The following is a 21,737-nucleotide window of genomic DNA, read 5'->3' on the forward strand; positions in this document are numbered from 1 at the left end:
GACTGGTGGAGTTTGAATGTGGGACTGGTGGAGTTTGAGTGTGGGACTGGTAGAGTTTGCGTGTGGGACTGGTGGAGTTTGAGTGTGGTATCTCTATAGCTTTGACTATTGTTTTTTCCCTCGAGCATAAAGAGCAATGTGTGCTAGCTACTGCAGAGCTTTAATTATGTGATTGTGTCAGCAATCACATATTGTTCTTCTTAAGTTTTATTATTATGTGCTTGCGTGAGCAATCACATATTGTTCTTCTTAAGTTTTATTATCATTATTATTATTATTATTATTATTATTATTATTATTATTATTATTATTATTATTATTAGGAGTCCAAGTAGTGAAGCTGCTGGAACCCTATTGTGTTTGTTCGGATATTTATTTTTATTATTATTATTATTCCGCTCAATTTTGGCGCCGCTTGTCCTCCCGCAGTTTTCATGATATCGATTCCATTCAAGCGGTAACAGGTCCGTCCTAATGCTCAGTAGTGTGCTTGTATACAGCTAAGTGATCGGTCCACTCGTTTTTTTTTTAATTGCCGTTTTTAATCGTTTTTGCCCCATTGTTAATGCAACCGAGCGATACTAGGACCCAGCGGAAAACCATGACGCAGCACATTGTTTAGCTCCTGCTGTAATGATTGGTGGACACGCTAAACTCTACGCTGCTGTGATTGGTTGTTTCGCCGTCAGTCAACTGATGATGCTCGGCGTCCCAAACGGTTATGGTTGGGGTTAGCGTTAGCAACTTAGCTTGAAAGTTAGCTTGCTAATTTGATCTAAGCCTCTTTGGTTACTACACTTCAGCTGGAGACAGATCAAGTATTTCTACAGTTACGATTCGGTCAGATTTCATCTCGCGAACTTGACGTAATCTTCAGTTTCGCATTTCAAGTGAGTCAAATTATTATGATTGTATTATGATTATTATGATTGTTGACTGGTGTTTGTTTGATCGGTCCACTCGTTTCTTTTTATTGCCGTTTTTAATCGCTTCTTTTCCCAATGAAATGAATGGGGAAAGTTTTACGGCTCTGGGACGACGAGGATTTGTACACAGCGGTAGTCAAGAGTTGGATTACATGATCTTTTTCTCGCGAAACGACTAATTATGTTTTATTTAGAGGTATTAATGTGACTGCTGAATGTAAGGAGTCTGACGATTGTCAGCAAAGCTGGTGATCTGTTGTGTAAACAACCTGACGTGGCTGGTTGGCTGAGAATCACTGGTTCTTTGCAAAATGCACAGAGCTTTTAATAGTAATATATGCTCTCGTTCTTAAGCACTATGATTGTTGACTGTTGCTTGTTTGATCAGTCTACTCGTGTTATTAATTGCCGATTGAATCACTTATTTTTCCTTGCCTCGCGGCAAGAAGATTTCGGGTTCGATTTTCCGCCGTGTGTTCAATTCTTTTCTGTGTGGATGATGTTGGGGCGCAGTCACATTAGAATTTTCTCGCGGAAATGCAACTCTAGTTCACCATTGTAATTTATCAGGTCCTTGGGCTATAGAAATCATTAATTAGGCCATTTGTTTGCCTTTTAGTTGCCATGGTGACAGGTTGGCTGGTCCATTACCATCATGTAGGGTTTTTAAAAGCTGTACAAGACAATAACATGGACATTATAATTCTGCTTCTGGAGCTTTCTGCCTAACTCTGTCGCATCACACACATTTTAAAAACCGTCTATAGATAGAGATGTATTCTGGTTAGGTATTTGGTTGTTTATGACCTCTCAAAGTGAGAATGAAGGTCATTATTCAGCATAAAGAGGAAATAAAAGAGAAGCTTAAAGACTGTTTCAGCCAGTTTCAACACACTTTGTGTTACTTATGTCTGGAGAAGTCTTTTTTTGCATTTAAGTGTTATTTTAATTTGGATGCATGGGATGACACAGAATTTGTGTGAAATTACACTGATGCAGTGGCATGTTTGACCATGAAGGTTGTCTTCTATAACAGTGCCAAAAAGAGTTCAGGTATATGGTTCACCCTTAATCCTGTTACTAGCAATCCACCGTAACCAGTCTCACAGTGGAGATCACGGGAGGCTTTTGCACATGCACAACACACTCTGGCATTATCGTGTGCTTTTCACTCGTCCATGGAGAGAGCTGCAGACAGGCCAACACAAACAAGACAAACCAGAGGTGAGCACTCAGAAAAGGACAGCAGAGACTTGTAGTATTTCAGTCTTACCCACGTACTCAAAAAGCCGCTGATACTCACTGAGTTCTCAGTGTCTCTGTCAGCTCATTGTGTGGGACACAGTACTGTGTGCTACACACATACAGCAGCAAAGCCAATGGCAGCCTCTCCTCACATGTACCTCACACAGCTTTAGACAACACCCATGCTGGCATGGCTGGAATTCAATCTCTGCCTATTCCATACACTCTTCACAGGTGTGCGGTTGCCAAGGAGACCTCTGCTCAAGGCTATCCCTCCCACACACACACACACACCCATACACACACACACACACACACACACACATTCTCCTCTCTGGGCTGCGTTGTCCAACAACTTGCCGCACTGTTATGAAATCCTCTTTGTGGCAGTAGGATTGTTGACTGGTGTTAGTTTGATCTGAATTAAAAGCTTAGATGATGCATCATCACTGTGCAATGAACTGCACATATCTGACATTGTGATGTAACAAATGTATTATGTCTCATGTCTTATGTCTTTTACATGTGTTTTGGTGTTTTTGAGATTGGATCATAACTGAGGGATATGATGTGGGATCGTTCCCCACAGAAAAGGTGTGTGTCTATAGGAGGGGGGGGGGGCAAAGGTGTGTGTCTATAGGAGAGGGGGGGACAAAGGTGTGTGTCTATAGGAGAGGGGGGGACAAAGGTGTGTGTCTATAGGAGGGGGGGGGGGGGGCAAAGGTGTGTGTCTATAAGAGGGGGGGGGCAAATGTGTGTGTCTAAAGGAGGGGGGGGACAAAGGTGTGTGTCTATAAGAGGGGGGGGGGCAAATGTGTGTGTCTAAAGGAGGGGGGGGGACAAAGGTGTGTGTCTATAAGAGGAGGGGGGGGCAAATGTGTGTGTCTAAAGGAGGGGGGGGACAAAGGTGTGTGTCTATAAGAGGGGGGGGGCAAAGGTGTGTGTCTATAGGAGAGGGGGGACAAAGGTGAGGGAGAAAGTGAAGGTGTATGTGGGTGTGTGCACAGAGGTACGTATGCATACACAGAGCCCAGTCCAAATGAGATGTTTACATTCAGTCCAGACACATTAAGCTCTGCCAACGAACCCTGAGGCCATTGTTAAACCCACAGAGAAATCAGGGCAAATGCACCCCCACCACATGGCAGCAGGTTTTAAGAGTATAGGCTTAAGAGCCACTCATAGATTAATCACCTCACCCTGAGAGCACAGAATTTATGCACCCTACTTTATTTCAAATACTAATCTCCAGACACAAATCTGTTAAAGCAGAACTTGCCAGTTACAGCTTAGTGGTTCACTGAAATTAAGATAAAGGAAATTATTCTGCTGAGTGATGAGATTCTCTTTTAAGTCTGTGTGTGTGTGTGTGTGTGTGTGTGCACGTCTGTGCGTGTGTGCATGTATGTGTGTGTGCGTGCATGCGTGTGTACATGTGTGTGTACGTGTGGGTTCAGTTTAAATGAAGTATATGTGAGTAAATCTCAGACTGCTAAGCAGCAGTGCAGAAACTGTGTGTGCACATACAGCAGCAGCTCTGTGATTAGAGCTCTGGGAATCTGTCTTCACAGGAGCTCAGCACGGATCACCGGACCACTGGTTTTACGTTTTTCTGCCTCACCGTGCGAAATTGAAATGCCAAATTTTCCACTTTATGCAAATGAGAATCACACGATGTGTCATTCAGAGACGCACAATGTGTGGACTTTTGTTGTCATGGCAACACTTGTGATTGAGGGTCATATGCAGGTCATATGCCTACATAAACACTACATTACTCATGGAGTGCTTCTGTGTTGCTTTCAGTGTCAAATTTTCATGCCCCCTCACACCAAACGAGGTAGTGGTGAAATGACATAGACGGTCCCCGACTTACGATGGTTTGACTTATGTTTTTTTTTTTACTTTACAATGGTGCAAAAGTGAACCATACTTCCAATTCTGAATTTTGATCATTTCCCGGGCTAGCGATAGGCAGTTCAGTACTCTGTTGTGATGCTGGGCAGCTGCAGCAAGCCACAGCTCCCAGTCAGCCACGTGATCATGAGAGTAAACAACCGATACTCTGCAGTGTACTGCGCTGCCAGCGTTTCTGGGCACGTTTAAGGTAAGATAGGCTAAGCTATGATGTTCGGTAGATTAGATGTACTGCTTTAAATGCATTTTCGAACTTATGATATTTTCAGCTTACAATGGGTTCATTGGAACGTAACCCCATTGTAAGTTGAGGAGCAACTGTAGACTGTCATGAGGCCAGTTTTGGTTTTTGGGGGGTGTACATGCCCCATGCCAGAGCCCACATTAGGACAGTTCCTGCTCTGTTTTGCCTGTCTGATGTATATGACTAATGACGATCCACAGGTCTTACAGGAGGATCCATGTACAGTTCTGTGGACAGCATCCTTGTAAACTGAATCATTTTGTATGGATATGTCCATCTTTTACTTATATTTTTAAACATAACTAACATTTTTAAGTTTTTATTAACTTTTCAGTGTCAAGTTTCTTTGCTAAATTATTTGTACTTTCCAAAGCAGAAAGAAAAAGTGCTTTGGTGTTTTATTCCCTCATGGGGGAAATGAAGAAAGGCAGCAGGCGTGTGTTTGGTGATGTCTAAGTCATGGAAGTCTCTGAATCAGTCTCATTAAGAGGGCAGGAGCCGTCAGATGGCTGCTGTCTTCATTCTCCAGACAGACTTAGCACTTGACATAGTCAAAGACTACATGACTGTGTGTAACTGTGTGTGTTGGTGTATACAGATAGGTGTGTGTGTGTGTGTGTGTGTGTGTGTGTGTGTGTGTGCGCGCGCGGATGTGTGATGCACATTGATGGGAGTGTATGTGTGTCTAGTTGTGGTTCTGTATTACTAGAGTGTATGTGTTTGTCTCATTGTGTGTCTGGTTGTGGCTCTATATTACTAGAGTGTGTGTGTTTGTGTTATTTTTTGAGGGGGTGACGGGGAGTGTGATGGGAGGCTGAGGGATGGAGCCTAATTTTAGCCCTCCCAATGAAGCTCCTTGCACCCCGTCATTAGGTGGTTAGTTGTGCAGATCGTGTGACTCTGAGCCGCCTGATGCAGATCCTCTCTCTTCCCTACATTGCACCTTTGCCCTGCACCTCCATCCTTTCACCTCTGTGCTGCACCTCCATCCTTTCACCTGTGTGCTGCACTTCCATCCTTTCATGCGTTTGTCTGTGTCCTTCCAGCCTGCATCCTCCGCGCTGAACACTCAGCCACCTCACGCAGCCTCAGTCTGTGCAGCAATCAATTTAATTACTGCTCCTATCTGATATCCAGGTGACTCACCTCTGGGCCATTTAAATGTCCTTGCTGATAAAGGAGGAGATTAAAATCACGGCTCATTTTGCTGTGCATTCACAGAGACCCAGGGCAGGTCGTGCCCCTCGGGCCTCTGTGAGTGGGATGCTCTGAGCCCTCTGACCTTAAACCAGAAAGGACACATCATACAGAACTGCTGCTCTTTCCTTTAAATTACTGATAAATGATAAAGAACTGATAAATTACCATTTCCCTGATGTCCCATCCTGCTGTTGCTACTGAAAAAAATGTCTTACAGTATGCTTCCACTGCAGCGAATTCCATTTCGCTCTCATTCAGGTTGTATGGTGGCGAAATTTGCTCTGATTGGGTGAAAAAAGTCTGACCAAGATGGCGGAGGCTAAATGCTACATGTAGCATGAAAACATGTATATGATTAAAAGATGTATGGACAACCATTTGTGTCTACATCAACACAGGTTGTTATTTACATGTTACATGAACATAGTCAGGGCCAGAGCAGTAGAAAAAACCTCTCTCAATGGCTCTGGTCGGGACAAATAGACCACTGTAGAAGTTCATTTAAGCAATCAAACTTTTGAGCTAGGTGACTTGCTTGCTGCTTTCGCGACCATGCCCCCAGAGCAAGATTACATAGGGCGAAATTTGCAAGATGTTTCGCTGTGTGAAAGCCTAGTCACAGGCACAAATTTGGTGACACTTCCTGTTATTGCACCTGCTTTACACAATTTCACAGCACACACAGGACATGTTTTGGGTTAGTTCCTGTTCTAGCACAGCAGCCGTGTGACACCTGAACAGTTTGACTGTCTCAGTGTACCTTTAAGTACCTGCAATATTAACATTAAACCACAGATGCATTTCTCTACAACTTATGAATCCATATGAACCCTCTCATGCAAAACATTCACAGTCATGAACAGCGTTCAGGTGAATGAGGAGTTATCAAACATTTCTGTGTTTGTGTTAATCTATTCATCAGGTTCATCCTGATGTTCAGTGTGTGTGACAGTTAGTCTGATCAGAGATGTGCAGAAGGCAGTGTTTTGAAGTGATTGGGAGAATATATAAGAACACAGCCATAATCCTATAGCCACTGTTCATTATGAGGTCAGTACTGTAAATAAAACAATTTACCAACATTGGCACCTCTTTCTCCAGCAGTTTTTTTTTTCTGCTGTGTGTTTGTCAAAGTGATTCACTTTCTATGGCACATGTAACAGCAGGGAAACTAAAGGATGAGTGCTCGACCAAAGAACTGGGTGAAAGTTTTTAACACTGTTTGCTTTAGTGTAATTTGGGGCTGCCCCCTGAAAGTCGACAAATTGAATCATCTGTCGAAGTCCCATTAGTCGAAATGAAATTCTTCAAGTCGAGCATTCGTTTTTCTTTTTTTGTTTGTTTGTTTGTTTTTCAGGGTGCATTACAATAACAGGATACAACAGACAGAAGCTTACAAAAATGCACAGGGATAACATTTCAATGAGGAATTATAAATAAGGGGAATCACAAATATATTTTTATTTTCTAGCAGGGCTAGCTGGCGCACTTGCTTAAAAAACAAACAAACATGACAACGTGCTGGTGGCTAACTGATGAGAGAAGCTGAAACCTGAGGTGGAGTGGTTGGTATACTGTGCTGGCTATAACCATGTCTCAGAAGAAGTCTAAAGTATGGCGGCATTTCTAACTTCTGAAGGACAGCCTTAACAAAGTTAAATGCAAACTCTGTGTGCATGAATTCGCATATCATTCAACAACATTGTGCCTGGCAAACCACTTGAAACAGGTAAGTTGCATAGGTAGGCGGAGATCAAAAAAGAGACTGAAGACAAACATTTGCTTTTTCATTTAAAGATTTCAAATTTTAAATTGCAAGTGTTTAATTTGTTTCTTTATTCATTTACACTTAAGATTTATGTATAATGCTGAAAGAGAAATACAGTAGCCTAATAAGAATATCCTGTTGAATACGAGAAGTTATTATCTCATAGCGGGCAATGCTGTGAATTTATTTTAGACAGTTTCATTTGTTTATTCATTTAGGCTGCACGTTGTTTTTATTGTTGAAAGTGAAATTAAAAAATAGGCTATAGGAGCTTGATTTAAACGGAAATACACGTGTGCTGCCTGTCTCATTATTCCGACAAATCCATATGGTATACCTGGGCTATAGCCCAACATTATACGTCGGCAATTCAAACAGGCCACAATTCAAATCTTGCATCATATGCAGCTGTCTTTAATGGATTTTTAAATGCTCAAAAATATGGTCCCATGACTGCTGCATTTGACAATGTTAATGTGGTCGAAATCATCACTGAAACTCATAACATTGGATTTCCTGAGTGCCAGATAGTCTATATGGGGAAAAAAAGGAACGAATAGTCGAATCTTCATATTGAGCAGCTGGGTACAGCCCTGGTGTAATTTTGGATTTATTCTTGTTATTCTTATTATGTTCAGTGAGGGCAAATCTATCTAAATTTGCACCGTTTTTTGGGGGGGTTTTTGTTGAAACTGTTTCTGTAGCTGAGCTTCAGTTTCTTCCCTTGTCTATGGAGATGGAACATCAAACTATTATAACATAAGCCTTACATCATCAGGGCATCAACCACACACACATACATACTCACACATTTGCATACATGCACAAACACACATAAATGTGCTCACTCACTCACTCATATTTTTCCTCCTTTGCCTTGTTGTTAAGTCTCTGACGTCAGTGGAATGGAAGTAGTGTTTTCTGAGCTTTTGTCAGAGAGGAGCTTCACAGCAGATGTGTAGGAAGTGAAGAAAGCTTTTCACAGTCCTTGGAGCTTAGTCAAGAGAATGGGATCTCTTTGTGTACCTCTGAGAGAGGCAGTCATGCATGCTGAACATGACACTTCCTCCCCTCCTCGCATTATAAATGTTGATTCATTTTGTTGATTTTCAGTCATAAAGGAACCTGAGTCAGAGCATAAATGAGACCTCAAATAACATTCCATACTGCACATTTATAAATTGTCACTCCGTACTGCACATTTATAAATTGTCACTCCTTACTGCACATTTATAACACTTCATACGGCACATTTATAAATTATAACACTCCATGCTGCATTGGAGTTGTGTCTGTAAGGTGTTTTGCTCAGATGGTGAATGACTGTGCCGCAGCTAGACCTGCTCTTTTCATAAATCCTGCCATTTTTTAACTGAAGGAGAAATCAGTTCTTAAAGAGTGTTTGCCTTGTATTCCTCCCTAGAGTGTTTGCCATCCAACTGTGGACTCCTTACTGTACCATATGGTATCAGGAGCTTATTGCTTTTATAGAAGTACATTGGGCAATTTTTGATTAAATTCAACACACTAATAAAAATGATTGATTATTCCTTAAATGAATGCAGTTGTGAGTAATTTCCTTAATGAGTTTTATTTAAGTAACATACTCAATGAATGGTTTCCTAATGGTATTTAGTTTAAATAAATGATAGTTGATGCAGATGTCTTGTACATTTTGATAGCAAATGGCAGGAAGGCGAGAAAACTGGTGTGTTTAAAGTGTCTGTTGAGAACTGATTCTGGGCGAACATGGAAAAAAGCAAGGTTTAAAAATGTATGGAGTAGTGTAATGCTCACTGGAAAAACCCACTGAGATGGCATGGTTTTATTACCTATCCAACTGTGCGTTAATTCCACCTGCACGAACAAGCAAATTAAGATGACTCAAATGAAAGAAAGTTCTTGTATTCTGTGATCCTATTAAGTGCAAGCTTTCAATTCCAGATCCATAAAGATGAATCAGTTTCATGACTGTTCAAGGCCTTATTGTAAATTTTGAATGTGTTGTCACCATTTGCATTTCTCTTTCCCACTGTCTACGTTTTTCCTATCCTCTCTATCTCTTTCTGTCTCTCTCTCTCTTTCTCTCTCTTTCTCTCTGTTTCCTTTTTCCTGTCGTACTCTTTTCTTTTCTGTTTCTGCTTTTAACCCTCTCCCTTTCCCAGGATCTCTCCCTTTACGTCTTTCTTTCTGGCCAGCCATACCTCTGAAGGGAGGCATAGTAAGAACAGGGACCCTGAGGTTTCAGCGTGACTGGGCACTGTGCCATGCTGCAGCGTGCAGGGACCAGCCCGCTGCCGTGATGGAGTGAGTGTTTGAGAACGACAGACATATGCCTGCAGGAGTGTGTCAGTCACAAAAAATAGCATGGAGAGAAAAGAGGCGAGAGGCAGGTGAAACATCACTACTGACAGAAAACCAGAACAGGGCCGCAATACCTTTAATCATTTCAGATTGCAACTGACAAACCCACATCATAATGCATTTGTGGTCCTTTAAGAGAGAGAGCTTACCTACGACCTCCTGTTCGTGAATAGGAGTTGCCGAGATTGAGCAATATAAGGTGGTTGGAAGTTTTAGTTATGTTCCTGAACTATGAGGCAACTAATCTAGAAATTCCTTAATGAACTCTCTCATGATGGAGCACATCTTGGCTAACTGGTGGAATTTACTGTCCTGATAAGCAAGCTCTCAGATGTGAGTTGACTTTAAAGTTCAGGTATCTGTGATCAGATGCAGAACCAGCAATGCGCAGCCCTGGGTCCCAGGTCTGCTCTGATCGTAACCCAGTGGGCAGTCTCCTAAGTGTCTGTTATCTTATTGATCCCAGACTCCCTAGCTGCTAAAAGCCCATTGATCTTCTGGTAAATCAGTGGACATAGGTGATGAGGGAAATTGGACTCAGAGCTAAGCCACATCTCAATAGAGGAAAGAACACAACTGCACATTTTGTGTGTTTGACTGGTTAGTTGGATGAGTGTGCACATTCATTTGCCTGTTTTATATATCCCTGTCTGACAGCTGGGTGGCTGTAGGCTCATGTTTAGGCAGTGCTTGCCCTAAGTGGTTCAGAAATCTCTAGGTTAGAGACAGAGTTAAGCCTGACTTATTCACTCCATCATTAGGAATTCACTATTTGCTGAGTGATCTCAACTGAGAACCTTAAAGGTTGTAAAGAGACTGGTTTGTCTACACTGACAGATAAGGACTCCGAAGATAATTTGGCGCATGCATCTGCTCATCAACCTATTAATTACTTAATCCATGTCTTTCATGTCTAATTACACACACATCACTGTACTGATAGTGTATGTGTGCAGGTACACTCAGTCTAAAGCCTGCCTCACACACTGATTGTTTTGAGACAATATGTGCATGGTCCCAATGTTCTTTTCTCTCATTTTCTTTCAGTTCATCTTCACATACACAAACGAGTGAACTGTTTGTTCATTTACTCAGTAGAGTTGTAACTGGGCAGGGTTGTAACTGGGGGATAGAGTTGTAACTGGACAGGGTTGTAACTGGACAGGGTTGAAACTGAGGGCTCTGCAGTCCCATGCTGAGGCAGACAGTTTAGCACATTTCTCAGTAAACACCATGTCAGATTCTGACACTTTAATGACTCTGGATCCCACAGGAGCAAGCCCGACAGCTAAAGTCGCATGTTGTGTGTCTGTACTGACCCTGAGGAAGGGAGTTGGAAGGTTACATTTGTTTCTGACTTTGTCACACAAGTATTGCCACTTAGTTCCATGTCCAATCAATATCTTAAACGTTGCCTAGGCAACAATAAGAGGGGCATAAGTGGGATAAATTGCACAGCCTGCGTGTGTTAATGTGGAAATGTCATTAATTTGCATCAGGAATGATGCTGTGTGGAATTACTAGATGAAATCGAGCTATTGGTTCTGTGGATCTGCTCTGCTAAAGCTCTGATAAAAAGGTCCAAATGTGAAAATGTTAAAGATCATTAAACCTACCGCTCACAAACCTGCTTCTGCTGTTTAGCACGAAACAGTCAAATCCAGTGAGTGCATCACACAGCCAAGAGCATTCAGCTCATGGTTATAATTATCTTTTAATAAAAGTAGCAAATTAAAATCTTCATTTAAAATAAGTCGTCTCAATTTGAGAAACTGTCTTACATCTTTTAAATCTAACTAGTTATGTCAACAATATAAGATATAATGAAGACTTATAATTTTGTCCTGTTATAGAGCAGTTTACTTTTGCACTCAAGCTTGTAATCAGTTCTCAAACTGGAAAGTAGGTGTTGGGCTGTGGCATATACAAGTTGCTGAGAGGCATTGGAGAGTTGGGCTTCACCTTTTCCTGCCGACTCCCTGATGCAACATCATCTGCCTCTGATTGGTGGAGCTGTGGTCAGGGGAGGCTGTTATTGATAGAGGCTGTGATTGGTGAAGGCTGTGTGAATGAAGAGTGTGCAGCCTGACCCACTGACACCTCTCCCTTTCTCTTTCACTAAGGCCAGACTCCATATTGTTAGTTTTCCTGTAATTGATCCAGGGGTTTGTGAGGAGATTTGTTTGGCAAACACATAAAAGCTACTGAAAATTCTGTGTCCATTGTCCATGTTTGAAGAAGCCTTTTTAAAGCCGTGAGTTGTTGACAGCTTATATGACAGAACACATGGATAAGTTTTGACTATGCTGCACTCAGAGGAACCTGTAAAACATATTTTGGATGGTCATCCTTTATCTTCTGTAAAACATATCTTGGATGGTCATCCTTTATCCTCTGTAAAACATATTTTGGATGGTCATCCTTTATATTTCTATTCAGTGAACTGATTTTAGCTCTCTCCAGTCTCTCACGTTCCCATGCTTCACGGTTACGTTGCCTCCTCATACACAGTCAAATATAATATATATCATACATAATCAACAGCATATCTCTGATTAATTTATATGACATAATTACCTTGAACCATTGAGGAAATATTGTGTGTTCCACTGGATGATTGGGAGTGTGTTAATGAACTGTGCAGTGCGTGTTCAGATGCGGAGAACTCTGGCATTGGCTTATGGCTGTGTCTTGAGCAGGTGTGGCATGGCAGGGGCAGAAATGTGTGAAGTGTGTTTTCTTTTTTTTTCTTTTTTTTTTTTCCTAACCCCGCCACCACCCCTCCAACATGGGTGTCACATCGTACTTTCTCTCTTTTTTTTTTCCCTTGTTTCTTTTTATAAATTTTATTTGATGAGTCTACATACTTGTGTACAGAGGAGACAGGTGGACAGGCAAACGAACAAACATGTAGACCAGGGGTGTCAAACTCTGGTCCTAGAGGGCCGGGGTCCTACTGATTTTTGTTTTCACCTCTTAGTTACCTGTTTATTTTCACCTTCAAAACAGGTGTGGACACTCTTCAGCCAATCAGAGATTCTATTTAGTTTAGTACCTGATATGCTAGACCTGTCTAGGTTGGTGTTGATGACAGTGTTGAAGTCACCTCCAATTATTATTGTTGAATTTGGGGTTTCATTCAGTGAAGAGAAAAATGTATGGAAGAAAGTGGGATCGTCAGTATTTGGGCTGTATATGTTTGCTATGGTGATATTGTTGCTGTTAATGGAAGCGTTGATGATGACATATCGCCCTTCAGGATCAGTAATGGTGGTTTTATGAATTAATGGTATTCTTTTGTTTATTAAAATTGATACGCCTCTTTTCTTTGAGTTATAGGTTGACGGAATACTTGTTTGAAATGTGGGGTTTTTAACTTCTGAGATTCAGCTGCTGTTTTGTGGGTTTCTTGTAGTAAGCATATGTCAGCCTGTAATTTGATTAGGTGGTTGAAAATTTTAACTTTCTTCGCCTGTGAGGAAATCCCACGGATATTCCGGATTATGAATTTGAGCGACATATTTTATAAGGATTGAAGTCAGTTTTAAAGCTGAGTGTTATGTAGTATTGTGTGTGTTAGAGATATATAATAGGAAGAGTAGATATGATTGTGAAATTTGTAGTAGGCTGGTGTTAGTTTGCAATACCACATTTGGCAAAAATGAGATACCTGCAGTAATAACAATCCATTAACAGTAAAATGAGTAACATCATAGAGAAGCAACTTCGCCATAATCATCCTGCTTACATCACAATGCAGTGTCATCCCAGTTAAGAGGTTAATTGCATATCCCCATTTTCTCCCAGTTTCCCTTCTCTCCCAATTTTCTAAACAAAGACGCACAGACGCAGAGAAATACAGAGAGAAAAACAAAGACAAACAGATAACAATGAGACAGAGTAGAACATAGAGAGGGAGAAAGAAATATATATATAGACGTGTGTAGGTAGTGTGTGTGTGAGAGAGTGAGTGAATAAGTAAGTAAGGTAGAGGGTGTGTGTTGGTATTGAGGTTGTCAAGACAGTGGAGTTAGTTACACAGCAGTAGGAGGGTTAGTCGCTAGCAGCTGGCATTGTTGGTTTTAATGGGGTCTCAGAAAAGCCAGGGTGTGGTGTTACAGTCTCGAAATAGATGTCCATCGATGTAGAGTTTGTCCACAACAAGGGAAGTCCGCTTGCCCTGTTCCCTGTGCTTTTTAAGAATTGGCCATAGTATTTTGCGGCGCTCATTTGTTTCCCGAGGGAATTGGTCGTTGAGGCCGAATTTGGTGCCCCTCAGTTCCTTCCCTTTGTGTTTCACTAGTTCTTTTTGCTGAAAGTGTTCGAATTTTGCGATGATAGCACGGGGACCTTTGTTTGTGCGTGCGCCGAGGCGGTGAACGCGGTGAAAAGTTATGTTGTTCACAGTCTCCAGTGGAATTTTTAGATCGCGCCGCATAAAATCTTTAATGAGGGCTTCCGGGTTATCTGGTATTCCAGAGAATCAGATTGTCTCGCATACTTCTAGTTTGTAAATCCAGGATGGTTTCTTTCATAGACTTATTCTCTTTCAAGACAAAGTTCATCTGGTTCGTGAGGGTTTTCATCATAGTTTGGAGTTCTGAGTTGTGTTTTTGGAGAATCTCAACCTGGTGGTGGGTGAACTTGAGGCTGACGCGCAGCTCTTTTATTTCTTGATGCAACAAGCCAAGGATATCAAGTTTTTTATTAATGGAGGCGAGTTCACTGACCTCGATTCCGGTGGTGGTAAGATTGTCCGTGCTGGTAGAGGAGTCTGTCTTTTTCCTCTTCGCCAGGTTAGTGTGTTCTGTTAGCAGGCAAGTGTCTTCCATGACGCACTGCGAAAAGTAATCGGCGATAAATCTCTCGAGTTGGTCCACGATGAGATTTGTGTATTTGTAATCCATTTGGAGAATAAGTAATTAGATGGAGAATTAAGTGGATAGACTATATTTTTAAGGGACGAAGTCTAGCAGGCATGCACTGCCAAGTTTGAATCTCCCTCCTTAGCTGTCGAATTCTCAGAGCTCACGCATGCTCAGAGCCCAACCGAAATTCAGTATTTCTCAGGTGTTTTCTTTGGGCAGTCATATGATGTGCAGTGTTACTGAAGTGTGTTTTCATTGGGCAGTCATATGATGCCTATGGTGTTATTACATGGAGTATAATAATAAAGTAGATCTCCGTTAAGGTGATTCTGCCTGAGAAAGGACATGTGTGACCTTATCCAGGGTCTCAGTAATGAACAGATGCAGAGTTTTATTTGTTCTGAGAGCAGAGAAGAACCAGGAGTGAACGAGAAATCATTTAATTTTCTCCTCTGGAGCAGTAATATAGTTGTGAACTGCGACGGATCGTAGTGTGTGACAGCTTTTCTCACCGTGAGCTTTTCTATGTCCTTCATTATCTCCCTCAGCTGAGTTAACTGAAGTGAACACTATGAAGGGTAATTGATTTTTGAATTATATGTTTATGATTTCCTATGACCTCTTCCTTATGACATACCCATGCATGTCTGATCCTGTCAGTGCCTGATACTGTGTGTGTAAGGGACTCTATGCTGTGTCTATGAAGGGCTTTTTGTTGCTGGTTTTTATGGATGAGGTGTTTGTGATCCTCTCTCTGTTTGTAGTGACTCATGTTTTGTGATATAAAATGTGAAATGAAGTCATGTTTGCTCAAGGTTTCTGCACTTCTGTTTGTGAGACACATCAGGAGGATGCCATCAGTAAAATATGAGGTTGTGAGTTGCATTAATATCAGAGAAGGGCCATGGAAGAGGCAGATACTTTCACTTCTCAGTGTATGCTTTATAATGGAAAAGGTTTTCCAGAGTGAGCAAACACTATCCACTAAATAAACCACATCCCTTCCAGATATGGTCTTTATACCGCACTGCATGGTCAAGACCCACAACAAAAACATATACACATCCTCAGTTCGTCTGGGGGGTTAGTGTTTATCAGCATATTAAATATGATTGGACCAGAGACCTTTGCGTCAATCATATCTTTTATGTTCTGAGTGATGACTAGACACATTAGCCAAAACATTGAGACTGTGTAGCTGTTTCTAGAATAAAGTTGAATAAAGTTAAAATATCACAAAAAAAATCTCACTTCTAGACTTTTATTTTGCCTATATATCCACTCAGTGCAACTGCTGCTCTGGACAACTCGGTTTTATTCTGCAAACTAGAAATATATTCACAAAATCATCTTTGGAATGATATAATTTCATGTGAACTAGAAATGGAAATTTCGCCTAGTGTAGTTTTTAAACGGATGTTCTGAATCACACTATAATAAGAGGAAAGACAAAAACAGAGACAGTAAATCTCCTTGGTGACCTGGTCTTGATTTGGCTAATCTGACTGACTAATAAACAGTCTTTTGTGAATCCCTGAATGCCTGTGCTGTCTCTCATGTCTCTCAAATGCATGCCCATGTGTTAATGATGACTCGTATCCTGCGTGACTCATACAGGTGTGGAGGTGCTTGCTGATTGGTCAATTTAGAGATCATTTCACACCTTTGTGGTAAAGTCGATGATGAACGGGATAATAAAAGCAGTGTGGTTGGACACTGAAGGAGAGTCAAGGTCGTATCGGATTCGCTGAGCCCTTACTGGAACACAGAGGAGATGCCCTCATGCGGCGTGGCCTTCACAATGTATGGTGTTAGACATTTCAAACAAATGTTGAGTGCTTCATCTCTGAAATACCAAACTGTAAAAAGACCATAGTGAGTACCAGAGCCTGAGTACAGAACACATCTGATAATCCACTGAATGGATTTGGATTTTAAAAGCTAAGGGAAGGTCTGACTGTATAATGTAATTACAGGCCTAGCTAAGCAAGACTTCCTCTGGTTCATCATTACGAAGGGGTGTGACACACCAGTTGATTTGGAAAAAAAAAAAATCTATAAGAAGAAGGGTTGAAAACACATTTGCTTAATCTGCCTGGACTGAGGTGAGCATAATATTTGTCAGTGTAATATTTATTCTGTGAGATGGGCTCTTTTTAAACAAGCTGTGTTGTCTTCCGTAACGTGGGAGCATACAGAGCTTAAAAAGCATCCCAACTACTCTTTCACAACAACTTTCAGTAATCATCTTTAATGAGTCTTCTTTTATCCGATGATTCAGGGTTACGTTCTAGTGAGTAGCCCAAGTTTAATGTACTGCGGTTTAGTCCAGTTTAATGTACTTAAGTTTCGCTTAGTTTAATGTATTTAGGTTTAGTCTAGTCTTATGTAGTTATGTTTAGTCTAATGTACTTAAGTTTAGTCTAGTCTAATGTACTTAAGTTTAGTCTAGTTTTCTGTTTGTTTGTGTGTCTGTATGTGTCTCTGAGACTGAGAGAGGAGGAGGAAGAGGAACAGAACAGAATACCAGTTGTAGCATTTCAGTAACCAAACAACCACAACCCAGCTCTTCCCAATCAGACAGATCTGAAAGTCTTTTACAAACCCTGTGTGAGCAGCTTTTCCCACATTAAACACTCATCCATACACTCACTATGCCTGGGGCTTTTCCATATTAAACTGACCAGCACAGGAATTTGAGAGTGAGGAATTGTTGAGCAGTTTTATTAACAAGAAACGTCCTGTCTGATATTGGATGTGAATCTGAATCAGGTCCTGCTCATGCCTATAACACGCTCATGCCTATAACATGCTAATTCTCAGTGTAGAAAAGTGAGAAAAACCACAGCCTCCTGAGCAGGTCATGGCAGACAGTTGACTGGTTGTTCAAACCAAATTAGAAGGGCTGGTACTGGATGTCTGAAGCTGTGTTGTGGGGCCCTTCCCATCAGCTTTCTCCCCGACAGCATGGGGCCCCTCCCCTTAACCCCCCCTTACCCACACACTCACACTCACACTCTCATTGCCTTTAATCTAGCTGTCTCACCTCAGCTCAAAGCTGTAATCACGTCAGTGGGCGAGAAGGCTGTGTTTAAATTAATCTGCCTAAAGGGTCATTTGGAAAAGGTAAATCATTCATTACAAAATGTAAATTTCCATGATTGCACACACACACTGTGAACAGTAAATTTGTCTCTGCATTTAACCCATCCAACACACCAGTAGTGAACACACACAACAGATGCAGAAGCAGTGGGGAGCATTAGGGTTAAGTGCCTTGCTCACGGGCACACAGCCATGGATGTTGGGCCTGGGAATCGAACCGGCAACCCTCCAGTCACAAGCCCAGTTCTCTAACCTTTAGACCACAACTGCCCCTATGTTCAGTCACACCGCAGAATAAAGTGTTCTGCTCCTACAGCAACGATGGCACATCCTGTCTGTCCTTTACCTGCCAGCCTCACCATGTCTTTCACATAACCAGTTGCCTCACTCAGACATGACATGTCCTTCGACCTCATATTGAGATGCTATGTCCCATCTGTCATCTACCTGCCAACCTCACTGAGATGTGACGTGTCCAATCCGTCACATAACCACTAGCCTCACTTAGAGGTGAAGGGCTTTGTGTCAAGGGAAGTGGGACAGATAAATGCTTCACCACCGCTTGTTTCATTAATGGCAATGTGGCTATTAAATGTCGCTATAAAATGTGGTTATAAAATGCTATGGTTATAAAATATGGTTATAAGATGGTTATAAAATGTGTACTAGGCGTTAATATTCAAGTATAGGTGTGAATATATAGGACAGTGGATAATGACCATCGGCGAGTCTTAGTCATTACTATAGCCATAGGCACCGATTCTGTGGATGCTAATCATTTTTTTGATTTGTATTGATGTGGTTGTTGGTATGAAGGGTGACATCTGACTGACACAGGCATATGAGGTGGTATGTCGGTCTTTACACAGTTTAAAGCTTATAGCGTTCCGTTCCAAGCACCCACCAGGACAAAGTAAAATTGCCGCCTTTGACTATAGCTGTATCAGTACTATAGCTTTTCTCTCCCAGCTCCTCCACTGAAGACTATGTGCTGATGATGCGTGACAGCATGTGTTTGAGTGTTTTCCTCAGGGAGCTGCTCTACTCTCCTTGTCCTCCAATGTTAAAGTCTCTAATGTTAAAGTCAGCGTCCACCTGTGTCTCTAATGTTAAAGGCAGCGTCCACCTGTGTCTCTCCATATCCACTGGAGTATGGGAACACAACAAACTGGACATTATGATCTATAGCTGTCAGACAGTTTTTGTGCTCTTTTTATTTAATTGCACATTTTTCACATTTATTTTGTGTTAATTTATTTTATAACATTACCTTTCCCATTTAAGTCACCTGGGAAAATGTAGTGTGAACTGTTACATGTTGCAAGGGAGAAATTTATTAGTGGGATATCTACCATTCAAGAAGTTGCAGCCAAGTGTGAAGTTCATGTAGCCAAGGTTTCAAGCATTACTTCAAGAAAGATATAACTGAATGTTTTGTTTTACTGCCTTTTTGGTTATGTGACCAATGAGGTATGTTATGTAATGTAATTTCATGTTTATTTGTCGTGTATGTTGTTTGAATTGTGTATGAACTGGTTTGTTTGTCTTATTTAGTTGTAAGTTTAGTTTTTGTCTTAGTTTAGTTGTACTGCAAGTCTGTCGCTGTTTGCTCAACACGTAATAACCTGCCAGTAAAAGGCAAACTCAGTTTGTGATTAAAACCAAAGCTACAATGATCTGTTTCTAACAATGCTAAAGATTTAACACAAAACAGGACACGTCATGTGTGAGTGTTATTCAGGCTAAATCTGTATGCATGGTTACTTGTGCATGCTGTGTATGAGCTTCATGTGAAACGCAAGGTTTACAGACTCCCAACTGTGAACGGAGCATTTGCAGGGAAAGTTCTAAACATATGGTGTAACTGCTCACGGGAGTAGCTTAACTCTGGTAGGCTGTCAAGGTACTAGCCTGTCATTTAGACTCACAGGTATTTATTTATTTATTTATTTATTTATTTATTTATTTATTTATTTATTTACTGGGATGTGGTCCAAATATTGTTAGTTTAGAATGACAGTGGCCTATTTACATATTAAGGTGTTGCATTTTGAGATATCTTAGGTAAAGACATTGTAGACACTTGGTGGTTAAGTGAAATCCCCTGAGAGAGGGGAAGTCATTGTAAATGTCCCCAAAGCATCTACTGAGAAACTGAAGAACGCTGGCGCTTAAAGGGGACGGACACTACTTAGAAGTATCCCACACAAAATGCTAATTTTCTGGGACCATATTATAATGAATTCTTTTGTTTATTCACATAACTGACATGGCTTTGTTGTTGTCATTTGTTTTATTTTTCCATGTACAAACTGAAGTTGAGGTTCCTTATCCTCCCAACTGAATCATACACTGTTACAGAACATACTGTAGTACTAATGCATTGGTGTGATTGTCGGTGCAGACAATTTGACTGAGAATGACATATTCTTGTGAAACATCACAGAATAGGGTCAGCGTCATGCAGACATGGTCTGTGTGTGAGGACTGAGAAATACTTTTTCCACATGAACTCAACTACAGCTTCACACAGCAGTTCAACAAACAAGAGAAATGAAAGGTGATTTTACCGGGAGTTGTCAATATTGAGTGGACCAAGTATATAAAAGTTTCTTCAGTTGTTTGTTAAATAAAAAAGCCTTCATATGCCCTATGTGTCTCATGTCTTACAGCAATGATCTGAGAAAGTGGTCAGTGGATTAACAGTGGCCAGTGTGCGTTTGTTTCAGTACAATCCCACTGAGTAAAATGCCATGATGTGGCACTTCAACACCTGAAAATATCATCCCCATATATGTATTTTATATATGTTATCCATAATCTAATAAAAAATATAATACATTTAATATAACTAATTAAATTAATCAGAATAATTATTTTTAATAAAAATGATAAAAACCCATCTCTGTATCAACTAAAAAATGAAAAAATTTCACTCATTTTACTGTTTTGACCTACACGTTCTCATTCACTTTTCCTTACTCTGTGCAGTTTCCAATGAAGCACAGAGTTGTTGAGCTGTGCACACAGTGCACAATCTGCCTCAGCAGGGCCACGCCCATGGTGCACAGACGGCCTCAACAGGGACACGCCCACAGTGCACAGTCTGCCTCGGCAGGGCCATGCTGGGAAGGGAAGCATGGCCGTGGCTTTGTTCCTGCTGACCTGTTCATTGCCTGCCACACTAATAGGTCATATTCCAGCGCCAGTGTCTGTGACAAATGGGCACACTCTAAAAGCCCTGTCCATGGTGCTGAAACCTGGGCTGATGTGTTGCTTTGTTGGTCTGATTAATCCCCAGGATCACTCGCTGTGTGGCTGTGATTCATCACCTGTGGGAGTTTGCTGTTCGAACTTCATATTGGATTTTTAAGGAAAGAGTGAGATGCAATTCAAAGTCAGACAGCTATTTTTTTTCACGTTTCCTCAATCTCACACTTCTTCATTTCTCCTCTGTTTGGTCTTCCACTCAGCCAGTCTCTTCTCCATGAAAAACACTGTGTGTAATTGACAGAGCCTGAAGGGTCTGTTGGGAATAATTTCTGTGCTCATGGTTATTCAGAAGAAGCTCTATTATCTCAGTGACATTTGGATATGTGCTAATGAAGAAAACAGTGGCCAAATATATTTGTGATCTTGCTGAAAGCAGTGCTACTAATCCATATGTTTAACAGTGGCTTTAATGGACGGTTAAATATAATACAGTCCAAAGCTGCTGTGCCTCCTCTGACATCTTTCCGACCACAGATTGGATTTCAATTCAGTGCTTTATTTTAATTGGCCTGCTCATGTCTAATGATTCATTGTCTTGGGTTTTAAGTTTTAAGGAAGGTTATGTTATCTCTTTCTTGATTCTGAGTTTCTTTTGTAGTGTGTCATCCCTCAGGTTTAGACATTATCTGACACAATAAAGAGCAGCCAGGGCCTATACAAAAATGTGAGAATGAGGCTTGTTCTGTGAGATTGTCAATATGTAACTTTAAATAGAAATGAATTTTATTATAAAGTGTTGCACATCATGGATACTGCAATGGTCTGCTGTGTAAAGCATTGTTCATTATAAACTCCACATTGTTTTCCAGTGGTAACAGCAAATAGGG

At 41.0% G+C, this 21,737-nt stretch overlaps 1 protein-coding gene across 1 annotated transcript in view; it reads left to right on the top strand.

Annotated features, from left to right (window-relative positions):
• The window catches only part of immp2l (inner mitochondrial membrane peptidase subunit 2), a 77,535-nt gene that overhangs the window by 35,158 nt on the left and 20,640 nt on the right, over window positions 1–21,737 (top strand). The window lies entirely within an intron of this gene.

This window comes from Chanos chanos, chromosome 2 (genome assembly GCF_902362185.1).
Source record: "Chanos chanos chromosome 2, fChaCha1.1, whole genome shotgun sequence".
Classification (NCBI taxonomy): domain Eukaryota; kingdom Metazoa; phylum Chordata; class Actinopteri; order Gonorynchiformes; family Chanidae; genus Chanos; species Chanos chanos.